Below are 11,842 nucleotides of genomic sequence, written 5' to 3'. Positions count from 1 at the left end.
GCACCTCTTCTTCCCACGACACGAGTGCAGGCGCTGTGACACCCGGGCCCAACCGTCGACTTCCGGTCTCGGCCCCTGGTGTTGTTAACTTTGCGTCTGGCACTACTCCAAAATCAAGCCCCAGGCTCCGGGCAGCGAATGGGCCCAGAAAGTCGAGAGGTGTATCTCCGGCCCCGATGTCGCAGCGGGGTCAGAGTCACCTCAATGTGCACCGTGCACCTTCCGCAGACAGGCGGCACGATCAGCGTCCCAAGATGAATGTCAGGATGTCATGGTAGAGGGTCAGTTTCGGCAGAGCCGATCACTCACGCGGCCATCTTGGTCTCGCACGTAGCTCCTCCCCAGTAATACTGAATGATTAAAATAATTGATCTTCCAGGGGTGTCTGCTATTAGTATGGGAGCTGCTGTTAAATCACAGCACCTGGCTTTTGTAATGCCAATAAGAAGAAATGTCTTAAGTAGGGTAAGAAAGACAGAGCCCTGAAAATGAACTTGTGACAGGATTTTTATTTATGTATTTTATTTTAATTTTAAAAGTTTTATATAGCGCTAGCTTGACCCGTAGGTATCAGTGCGCTTTACATGCACACTGTAAAAAACAGAAGGAAATTGCATTACATAGTGGGCAGGCAGTAAGTACGCAAACCAGAGATAAAGAAATATAGAATGAAAAATAAGTAAACAGTGCTTCGCGGGGGAGAGAACAAAAAAAAGGTGGCTAAGCAGTCCAGTCAACAACTATCCATGAATGTCAAGAGAGAGAGGACTCAACTCGGATATTGAAGTCTAGGTTAGTTGACATTGGTCAGGAAAGTATTTGTTAAGGATATGGAGTTTCAGGTCCCTTTTGAAGCAGGAGAAGAAAGGGTTGCATCTGAGGACTCTAGGGAGAGCGTTCCACATCCTGGGAGCATTGCCAGAAAACAATAGGTATTGGGTGCTTTTCTAGTTCAGTTTTGGAGGAATAAGAAGGAGTGAGTTGGTGCTTTTCAGTGTTCTGGATTGACCTGCTATTACCAGTTTGTTGTTCAGGTAGTTGGGGGCAGGAGAGTGAAGGGTTTTGTGTGTGATGCAGGCCAGCTTGTAAATAACCCTCCCTTCCATGGGAAGCCAGTTGAGGGAGTTGAGAGCTGGAGTGATGTGTTTAAGTCTTTTTACTCCAGATATGAGTTGAGCGGCCATGTTCAGCACTGCCCTTAGTGGGGCTAGGTGAGCTTTTGGAGTCCCTGTTAGGATGGCGTTCCCGTAGTCGATTTTAGAGAGAACTAGGGATTGGACTACTGTCTTGAAGTCATCATGGGAAAGAAAAGGTTTCCATTTCTTGAGGTGTTTTAGAGAGAAAAGAACACTTTTTTCAGAGTTTTTGATATGGGCCTCCATTGATAAGTTCTTGTCAAGGGTGATGCCTAGAGACTTAACTGAGTCGGATAGGACGAGGGGGCAGTTTAGGGCAACCAGATTCGTGAGCCACTCTTGGATTGGTCGATGGTTGCTTTTTGGAGAGAATAGGATTAGTTCTGTTTTATCTGGGTTGAGGTTTAGGTGGTTAGTGTTGAACCAAGTTTGGATCTCAGTTAGAGTGAAATTGAGGTGTCGGATGTCGCTGGGAGGCTTGATTTTGAAATAGATTTGGGTGTCATCAGCGTAAAGGTGGTAATTCACTCCAGCTTTTTTCAAGATGATTGTGAGGGGCTCCTTGAAGAGATTAAAGAGGGACGGGGAGAGAATCGACCCTTGCAGGACCCCAAGTGCGACTTTTGTAGGCTTCGAGAGACAGGAGTTGATTTTAATTTGTTGCGAGCGGTGTTGAAGGAAGGAGGTGAACCATTTTAGTACTGTGCCATTAATGCCGGAGCGCTTCGACAAGGTCTCCAGAAGAGCTGGATGATTTACTGTGTCGAATGCCGCAGATAGGTCAATAAGGATGAGTAGGCAGGCATCACCTTCATCTAAAGCTTTGTGAATATCGTCAGAGACGTTGAGCATAGCTGTTTCCATGCTACAGCCTTTCCTGAATCCTGATTGAAAGGTGTCGAGGAGGTTGAACTCATTAATGTGTTTGTTGAGTTGGTGGAGAACGCATTTCTCCAATGTTTTTGCAAAGAATGGGAGATTGGAGGTAGTACTGAGGTTGTTAAGATCATTAGGGTCGGCCCCTGGTTTCTTGAGAATGGGTGTGATGTGTCCTAGTTGAAGGAAGTCTGGGACACAACCTGAGGTGAAAGAGGCATTGATGATTTTTGTCCAGAAAGGGGAAATGGTGTGGTTGAGTTCTTTTATAGTTGTGGATGGGCGGGGATCCTTGGTGTGGGAGGAAGTTTTTAGGTTAGAAATTATACTGAAGACCTTGTTTTCCGACATTAGCTCAAAGTCAGACCAATGCCCGTTGTTTTTTAGTTTGAGGTAGACCTGATTGTCCTTGGTAAGAACTATTTCTGAATGGTCACGGGTGGTTAAAGGGGGGCAGGTTAAGAGGGAAGGAGGGTTAGCTGTTTGGATGAAGGGTTGATCAATTTTTTAGACTTTATTAGTAAAGAAGGTGGCAATCTCTTCACATCGCTCTTCGGTGGCTTTGATTTCTTGAGAGGGAGTGCAGTTTGTTTGACTTTTGACAATGTTGAAGAATTCTCTCAGTCTGTTTTTCACCAGATCTAGTTGGCTGTGGAAGAAAGACGCCTTTTCACTGAAAATTTGTTTTTTGTATGCCTGCCCAGCAGATCTAAGTTGCGCTAGGTGCAAGGTCGAGGGATTTAGTCTCAAAGACCTTTCCGTTTGTCTGAGTTGACGCCTTTCATCATTCAGATCCACGTTAAACCAGGATTTAGATTTGGTTCGCCTCAATTGATGAGGGTTGGAGTTGAAGATGGGCATGAATCCTGGATTCAAGTTCGGATAAAGAGACTTCTTTGATCTTTCTGGTCCAGTGTTTCGGTTTGTCATCACAATAGGTTGGTGGCTGACAAGTGCGTCAATCTTGAACAGAATGAGGTGGTGGTCGGACGAGTCAATGGGGGAAATTGCTCTCAGAGAGACCAGTTCATTGTTGGTAATGATCGCATCCAATGTTGCCCCTTTGATGTGAGTTGGTTTATTTCAGAGTTGTTTGAGGTTATATATTTCAAGTAGGTTGGATAGGTTCTGGACAGTGGAGTCTTCTGGGTCGTTCCCGTGGATATTGAGGTCACCCAGGAACACGTCTTTAGTGTCTGTCATGGAGAACCATGTTATTAGGTCTGTTAGTTCTTTGGGGAAAAGAGTATGCTCTGCAGGAGGATGGTAGATGGTGTGGAATTTGATGGGTGAGGTGCCCCTGGCAGTGAGTTTGACACCCAGGTATTCAAACGAAAGGTATTCTGCCGGTTTAATTTTGGTAATCTGTAGTCCATCTTTGTGAATGATGGCTAGTCCCCCCCCAGTTTTGATCGGCCTGTCTTGTCTGATGATGTTGTACCCTGGAGGGGTGGGAATGTCAAGAATGGGGTTGGAGTGGACATTGATCCAGGATTGTGTGAGGAAAGCGATGTCAATTTCTTCAGCAATGTCTGTGGCATGTTGTACAGCTGATCTGCAGTTTAAGAGCATGCAAGAGAGAGGGCAGGGAGCCTCGGTGATGGGGAAGTTAGGTGGTAGAGGAGTATTGAGAAGGAGGTCTAGGCGAGTGGACAGTTTTAGGGATATTGTTTGTGCCAATAATAACAGGGTTGGGGAACGGGGCTGACTTCTGGCTCAAAGCTAGCTAAGAGTTGTTGATCTCATGAGATTTCGGTACCGAAAAGGGTTGGCGATCCCGGTTAAGTCAAAGTGCCTGACTTGCTGACGGACTGGAGGGTCGAGTGATGCTCTGTGGGGCCATGGGAGAGGTATTGAGTGGGGTAGGAGCAAATCTACCCGGGGAGGGGGAGCACGGTGGCTTGGTCCTGTTGAGAAGGTCTTGTTGTAAGTATAGGAAAACGGCAGCAAGGGAGTTAATTTTCCGCTCCATTCTGTTCAGTTGCTGTGCTATTGAGCTGAAAAAGTTTAAGGTTTTAGGCAGGGGCTGAGAATGACTTGGGTCTATGGAGGGAGAGTGAACAAGGGTCAGGGATGGGATGGAATCGCCCTAGCCGCGGCGCCGCACCTCTTCCCCGCCAGATCCACGGGTCCCATCCGCCACCCAGCGACTCGCTTCAGGTACAGGAGATCAACCCCCAGCAGGAAATCAATACGGCTGAGCAAGGCAGCGTGCGGCCTGGGGCCGGAAGGATCACTCACCAGGACTTAAGATTCCTCCAAGGCAAGCGGCCGAGTAAACAGTGAAAGAGGCAACAGTCACCGCAGGGACCTTGACACTCGGTGACAGCTCAACAAGTTCCAACAACCTGAGAGCCAGAGCAACAGCTGGAGCCCCAGGCAGACGTCAAGGCAGTCGGATGAGGCGATTCATAAGGTGGGATCCACAAGCGGCCAATCCTGTAGTCCGATGGTCAGCTGTCGGCGGACACAAGGAAGGTAAGTAGTGAGTAGAAACTAATAAAACAATAATCGGCAGCCGCAGGACTGCTGCACGAGAGTAGCGGTGGGCTCTAGAGCGGTGGATGGCAGGGTTAAAAAGAGATATCTGCCGATGTTGGCAATCCCGAACCCGGAGCTCATCGGAGGAGATCCTATACGGCAGCCATCTTCTGGGCTTTCGATCTCTGTAAACAGAAGATGATGATGTTGGAAATTGACAGGAACTCCCATAAATCTTTAATACCTGATGTACAAAAGAAAGATTTAGAATTAAAAGAGACATAAATGCATCAGTATTGTATTAATGTTGACTTAAGTGGATAGTGGAATGCAGATCCCTTTATGTGTCAAGTATGGGGCTTCAAGCTAGCACAATCAATACTTTCTTTACTCGTAGATAGGGCCTCCCAATAATGTTTGCCACCCAAAACTCCAGAAATATTCTACGCATGGAGGGTTCAAAAAGCCGCCTTGAGAAAACTCCAGCTACTTAGAGGAAAAACTAAATCCAGAAAATACATCTAAAGAAACATCCAGACTGGATGTATGCCAGAATATCAGTAGCTAAAATATTTTCTGGGATAAATATCATGGGCTAAATACCATTTACAAAACATATTGCTCTATTCAGTGTAGATTTTCCATTAATAACTCCCATGATGCAATGTTTTTGTAAATGATATTAAGGACACAATATTTTTATCAGACAATATTTAAGCCTCAAGATTCTGGGTCCATACTTCAGGACCAGAAGAATTCAGTTCAGTTCAGTGTATACTTTATTAATGTTTAGACAGAGCCTTTAAAACACACATTCTTTCAAATCAATGACATTTATATATAAATTCACTTTATAAATACCAATTCATCATACTTCCAACTAAAATCACCAGACCCCTAACACATTAGGATGCTAATCCAAACATATTTTAAGAAATGTAGCCGATGCGCAAGCCACATCAAAAAATTCCATTCTTAACAAAAGTGCAAGTGCATCATTTCGACAATTTATATTATACTTCGTAAAAAGAGGTTTAAAAATCAAGCAATAGGCCTATAAAAATGATGACAATCAATTAAAACATGAACATTGAAAATTTAGAAAGGCAGTCCACATGTGTAGTTATTCTCTTGATCTAGTAGTACTTCAAATTTCTCAGCTCTTACATAACACACACTTAATGCTACATGGAATTTTATATTACTAATCATAACTTGGCATCTGGAAGAGCAGCTAAGTATGGAAATGCATTCATATTTTCCCATGAATCTACCATGTATTTTGAGGAGGGTCTATTGCTTACACACATTAAGTCCGCTAACCTAGATTATTTTTTACAGTCTATTTTTAATTCTGCTTTGGAGAGTGAGGCCTGAGCTATTTTTAATTCTAATTTTAGAGTTCCTGAGATGTATTCCAATTTTTTCTTTACCTTTTCGCCCACTGTAATTCACTTTTTGCTATTTCAGTAACACAGCAGGCTGCTATCTTCTCCTTATTTGGTGACCAAAACGCAAAGGTGATTTATAGGCTAAGAAGTTCCAGGCCTGCAAATTTTCTTCTAATCTTATCACCTGGGAAATTGCATCTTTGGATGGGGGCAACATTTTTTTCAAACATTTGCTTTCACACCTCTCACAACTTCCCTCCATACTAATGGCTAATATCTGGCCCCATAGAGGCATTGCGTAGAGACCATTGTGTTGTACGCAGTTAAAAGGGTAGTTCAAGAGGGGCCACAATAAGTCTTTTTAAAGCAAACAAGTCCCCCTATCATAGTTAATGCCCTAATCTCAACCAATTCTTAACACAAGGTCAAACTCAGCTGACTGGTATATGTCATGCCCAGGTACTTATAGGAGGACACAGCCTATACCCTACCATTGACTAACTGCTACTTATATGGTTTACTTTTTCCCCAAACGGGATTATTTTTGTTTTTCCGATGTTTACCTTCAATTTATTAGCCTCGCAATAATGATTAAACTTAGTCACGTCCAGAATTGCCAGATCTTCTGCATATAGTAGGCACGACACATGTCTACCTCCCATTTTTAGGGAAAACGAATGAGTCGCTGCCAACTCTCCCAGAAGAACGGCTAAAAATTAAGAAAACAGTGTGGGTGCCAGGAAACAACCCTGCCTTAACCCATTTCCCAAAGGAATTCTCCCCGAGAGGGCCCCATCTAAGTCAAGCTCTACTTGGGCTTCCGGGTATGCAGCTCCTGAAAAATTCCTAATAAACAATGCGGAATACCCCGACATATTAATTTTTTCCCAAAACATACTACGGCCAACCAGATCAAAAGCTGAACTAAAATCAACAAAGCAGCACAATAAGTTCCCAGTTGTTTCTTTTGTCTTCTGTCTCAAAGCTGATAGACTGAAACACTGGTCTGTTATTTAATGCCCTGCTTTAAAGCCTCCCTGTTCCATTGGAATAATTCTGTTTCCCTCTAACCAGTTCTTTAGCGCCCTTAATATTACTTTGGAGTACAGTTTTGCACCTACATCCAAAAGACTTATCAGTCGATAATTCTCTGGGTCATCCATGTTTGACAAATCTTCACGGAGTTTGCAAAAAATTGTGCCCCATGAATCTTGCTGGGCATGGAAAATTTTAGGGTGGTACGCCAAGCAGGGGCCGAGAAAAGGGGGGAGGTAAAAAAAAGTGAGTTTCCCATGTTAATTTCCATAGACGTTTTAGCCACGCCTGCAGCCTGATCCACTGGACAGAATTACAGCAAATTTGGCAGAATGCTAGCTTTTGGATCCACAGATTGTGCTTTTTGTTATTTGGTGTAAATCCGCTCAGTAGCTTGCGAGATATTAAAGGAAATCTCAATTTGTATATTTGTTACTGCAACTACTTTGTGAATAATAACAAGCTTGTGCAGAGATCTGCAGAGCTCTGATTGGCTGCCAACACTTCAACCAGGAAATGGTGCGAGCCATATTGGGACTTTGCAACATCCGAGTCCCAAAAACAAAAGCAAAATAGAAAAGAAAATGAGACAGGGTACGAATGCCCTGGCCCTTTTTAAAAAAAAAAAATTATAGCGATTTTCACAAAATATTTGCAAATATTGCTGGGATAAAAGAAGAAAACATGGTCTCCCACTCTTAGTTTTAATTTTGCCCCTGGGTGGGCCAGGGGCATGCTGAGGGGCATGTGTGGTTAAAAAAAAAAGGAGGGGCGTACACTGGCCCCCTCCTACAGGTCATTATGCGTCACCTCCCCGGGGTTCTTGTCACTCTCACACCCGCTCACACACCCACATAGCCAGTCACACAGCCCTGCATTCACCCACACAGCTACACACACACTCACTTATACACCCATTCAGCCACTCACACAACCACTCACACATCCATGCAGCCATTCACACACCAACAAAACCACTCACACACCCATACAACTACTCAGTCCCTCACTCACATACCCGTACAAACACTCCCACACCCACAGAGCTAGTCAGAAACCCACACACTCACCCATACAGCCACTCAGATACCCACTCACACACTGACACAGACAGTCACACAGTCACTCAGATCATATATGTTAGAAATAGCATACTAATGTAACTTTTGTAGTAGGTTAGTATATATGTTTAACACTCATAAACCCTTAGGAAACATATACACTCACTTGATGATATCATCAGTGGTGTCACAGACCATGCCTGGAGTGATGTAATATGTGAGGTCATAAGCATTGCATTGCAGAGGTGTAAGTTATAGTTAGCTCAGGTAACTATAACTTCTGAATTTACAATGATTTCGTATGAGTGAAACATTAGCCTTTGTATAATGTCATTGCAACCTTTGTTTTTGTCAGTATGTATATATAAATAAAATCAGTAGCTTTTATCAGTGTTTGCATGATAGTGATCTTTGCCCCCATTGCTCACTGATCTGTAATAGATTGCCATAAAATAAGGTAATTAATCAATTCTGTGTGTCTGTGTCTAGAAATAGACTTAAGTTACACTTTAGAAGCTGATTTACTTTGTCATGGTTGGCCATTTTTCTAAGACACTGAAGTTCAATATGTTTTTCTGCTAACTAACTGCCTGATTTATAGTTTGGTGGGACTGCCTTATTACAAGTCCCAAAGGATATAATACACTTGTAATAAGGCAGACAGTATATTTATTTGTGACACAGTCATCTGTTCACCACATTATTTCAGACCTTAAGTGTATACAGACATTAATAGAAACACTTGATGAACAATAAAGGGGAAAATGATTGTGCTATTTAGATAAATATATTGTATGAAGGCAAGGTAAACCAAGACACCTTGTAAACTTTACAAAGGGCAACTGAACTTCCACATACATCCTGCCACCAGCAATGTCTTCATCTACCACTTGCATCCGCTTAAAATATGATAGCCTCACCATTTAGTAATCATTATATCAATTGAAAAGATGTAAAAGTGACTGAGAAACAAGGTAAAGGGGCGTGCTTGACAGAGCGCCATCTGCCCTCCCAAAAGTGAATCTGATACCACAATATGCTGGTTGGCACACTAAATTATCCTTTCCTTCTGGCCTGCCTCCCTAATATTAGCTAATCATGCAGTTCAATATCTGGTTGGTGCCAAACACCCCCATGCCCTTAGCCTGCTTTCTGCATCATGGCCAAATCCATGCCCTTTTACGAGCCTGGTTATAACATAGAATACTGCATAAAAGGTTGCTTATTGGAGTTAGAAACAACATTCTATATTAGATGGCATCCTGGCTCCCTGGTTGTGTGTAGCTTGAATTTTCATTTCTGTGCCAATCCGTGTTCGAGGACTATGAATACAAATAGATTACATTTCCCCATTCCACTATTGTTTACATTGTATTGTGCCAAACCTGAATCAGTCTTTGATTTCCTTTTGAAAAATTAGAGCATGGGTAATTAAACTCAGATCCTTCTACAGGCTGATGACTGTGTGTAATTTACAACAAATTGTGATCTTCCATACCTGGACAGCTGCACAATCATCTTCATGGGCATGGACAAGAATGTCATTGGATGTAAATGTAAATGTAAATGTGCTGGACTTGTAAAGCGCACAGCTGCCCGTAAGGGTCCCGGCGCTTGCTTAGGGAACCCGTCCTGGTATTCCCCTGTGAGAAACCCCGGCAGGGTGTCCACAAGGTGAAAGCCAGGCATCCCGCCGCGAGGGGCCGTAGTGGAGATTAAGCAAGCTATTGCCCAGAGTCGCAGAGTGTGACCCCGTGAGTTGAGTAGGCACCAGAGCGAGAATTGTCGAGTCCATGGAATTTTGAGCCCGAGACCCGCCGAGGCGGGGAATCGAACCCTGGTCCACGGTCGATCTCAGCTTCCGGGTCTGCCGCCTCTAACCACTGAGCCACGCCTATAAAGCATCCAGACTATACCCAAGCCATTGCAAATGCAACCTTATTAAGCCTACCCTGAACTTCCTCTACTGGCTTCCAAAAGCAGCGTAGACCAAATGCAAGATCCGGCACACCATCCATAAGTTCTACTGGGACAAGGACCTACAATATCAAATACTACACTTCCCACCAGCCATAAGCATAGGGCAAATGTCTACCATCTTGACCAACTAATGGACATCAAGAAGATCAAAACATGGAGGCAGATCCTTGGGAATACATGGGTCTTCCACATGGAATTCCATTAACCTCGCCCTGAGATCTGACTACTTATAATTCATTAAACTCCTAACGAGAAACTAATAACACTTGCCTTCTAACAGACCTTGTGGTTCAAAGGTTCACAACCGAACAACAGAGAATTTTGGCATTTCCAGTTTATAAGGATTCCAACAGCCCTTTCCTCATGTTTCTCTGTGTCATATTTATTGTCAGTTCCTTTAATCCAGTGAATTAACCAAGAGGAGACATGTAATGTTATGTAAACCTCACAATAAATATTTATATAAATATAAACAACACAAAGCTCATTTTAGAACTCAGTTAAACTCAGTTACCTTGTTCAACCTTCTTGTACATTCGGGATTCCCATAACTGACATTTCACAATTATATCACCTCTTTTCAGTTTGTATTGACCCTGGCGTTCCTGTATTTTTTCTTACATGTATTTAGACATTTCCTTCACCCACACTCCCAGACTGTGCTCTCACTTAAGCTTCTATTCTCTAGCACTTGCATGTGCCCTATTTTCTTATGCAATATATTTAAATTTGAGTAGATAGAGCCTATCCTGAGTTGTGTATTGAAGGCCCTTGCCTTATGAAAATTACGCTCTAGAGTGCACAACTCTGACTTGATTAATCTAATACACTAGATCACCATAATTTTCAATGCCTTCAACTCTCCCATTTTCATTCACCATGCCCAGTGTAGGCTAACAGGAGCACAAACCCCTCCCAGGAGGGACAAGCCCCTTGAGCTTCCTGGCCCCATGCATGCAACCCATGCACCCACCTTCCCATAGGTTCACAAATAACACAATTCAGTGATGGTGCAAAAGGCCCCAGCTTTCATTTACATGCTGTCATCTACAAAGATGCATTTAAATTTCAATCAATCATGTCATTCATGCCTCCTCGCTTAACCTTAACAGCACAACTTTTTCGACAGCCCCCTGAGTGAATGCCCCTTATCAGCAGGTCTAGCCCTTTTGCAGCCTCTGGACTACACCTTGCTGCCAAGTTTTGTGGGCAGCCCTGGTGCCTGGCCCGGACCGCAAGTGCTGTGTCCGCCCTCTGGTAACCCCATGCTGACCCGTAGCCTGCTCCCTGTGCCCCTGCCATAACGTATCCCAAGTACACACAGGTTTGAGCGGCTCCTCTTTGGCTATTCAGTGCTGCCTGCTGTCTCTCAGTGCTGTCTCTGCCAAGCTGCCTGTGGTTTCTCGACCTAAGGCATCTCCCCCCCACACTCGTAGCTGACTCGTTTTAGTTGAAACCAAGTGACTCTAGAGCATCTCCTATATTTAGGAGAAACAGCCCTATGCCACCTCCCGACAAATGTACCATATCCTTGTCATAGTACCCTTGCTCTTTAAGATTAATGAGGCCATGCCTCACAAAGCCCCATCCGTTTGCTTTGCATAATTTGAACATGGTGCAATTTAACTTCCTTATAGATCTTTCTACTGCTGCGTTGTCCGGTGTCCCCCTCCAATGGACACTTGGCATCATTTCAGACCAAATCAGTTCTGCTGGTCTTATGAGTCTGGCCACTGCTGTCAGCCCTGATATTATGCTACTTATTAAATCCCTGCATCCCAAAGGTGGCCAGGTCATTGCCCCCTAGATGAATCACTACCACGTCTGACTTTTCCTTGCGATATATGGCCTGCTGTATGGCAGGCAGCAGTCGTTCCCACCT

This window comes from Lissotriton helveticus, chromosome 10, assembly GCF_964261635.1.
Source record: "Lissotriton helveticus chromosome 10, aLisHel1.1, whole genome shotgun sequence".
NCBI classification, from domain to species: Eukaryota; Metazoa; Chordata; class Amphibia; order Caudata; family Salamandridae; genus Lissotriton; species Lissotriton helveticus.
Note: the sequence above shows the minus strand (reverse complement) of the source record.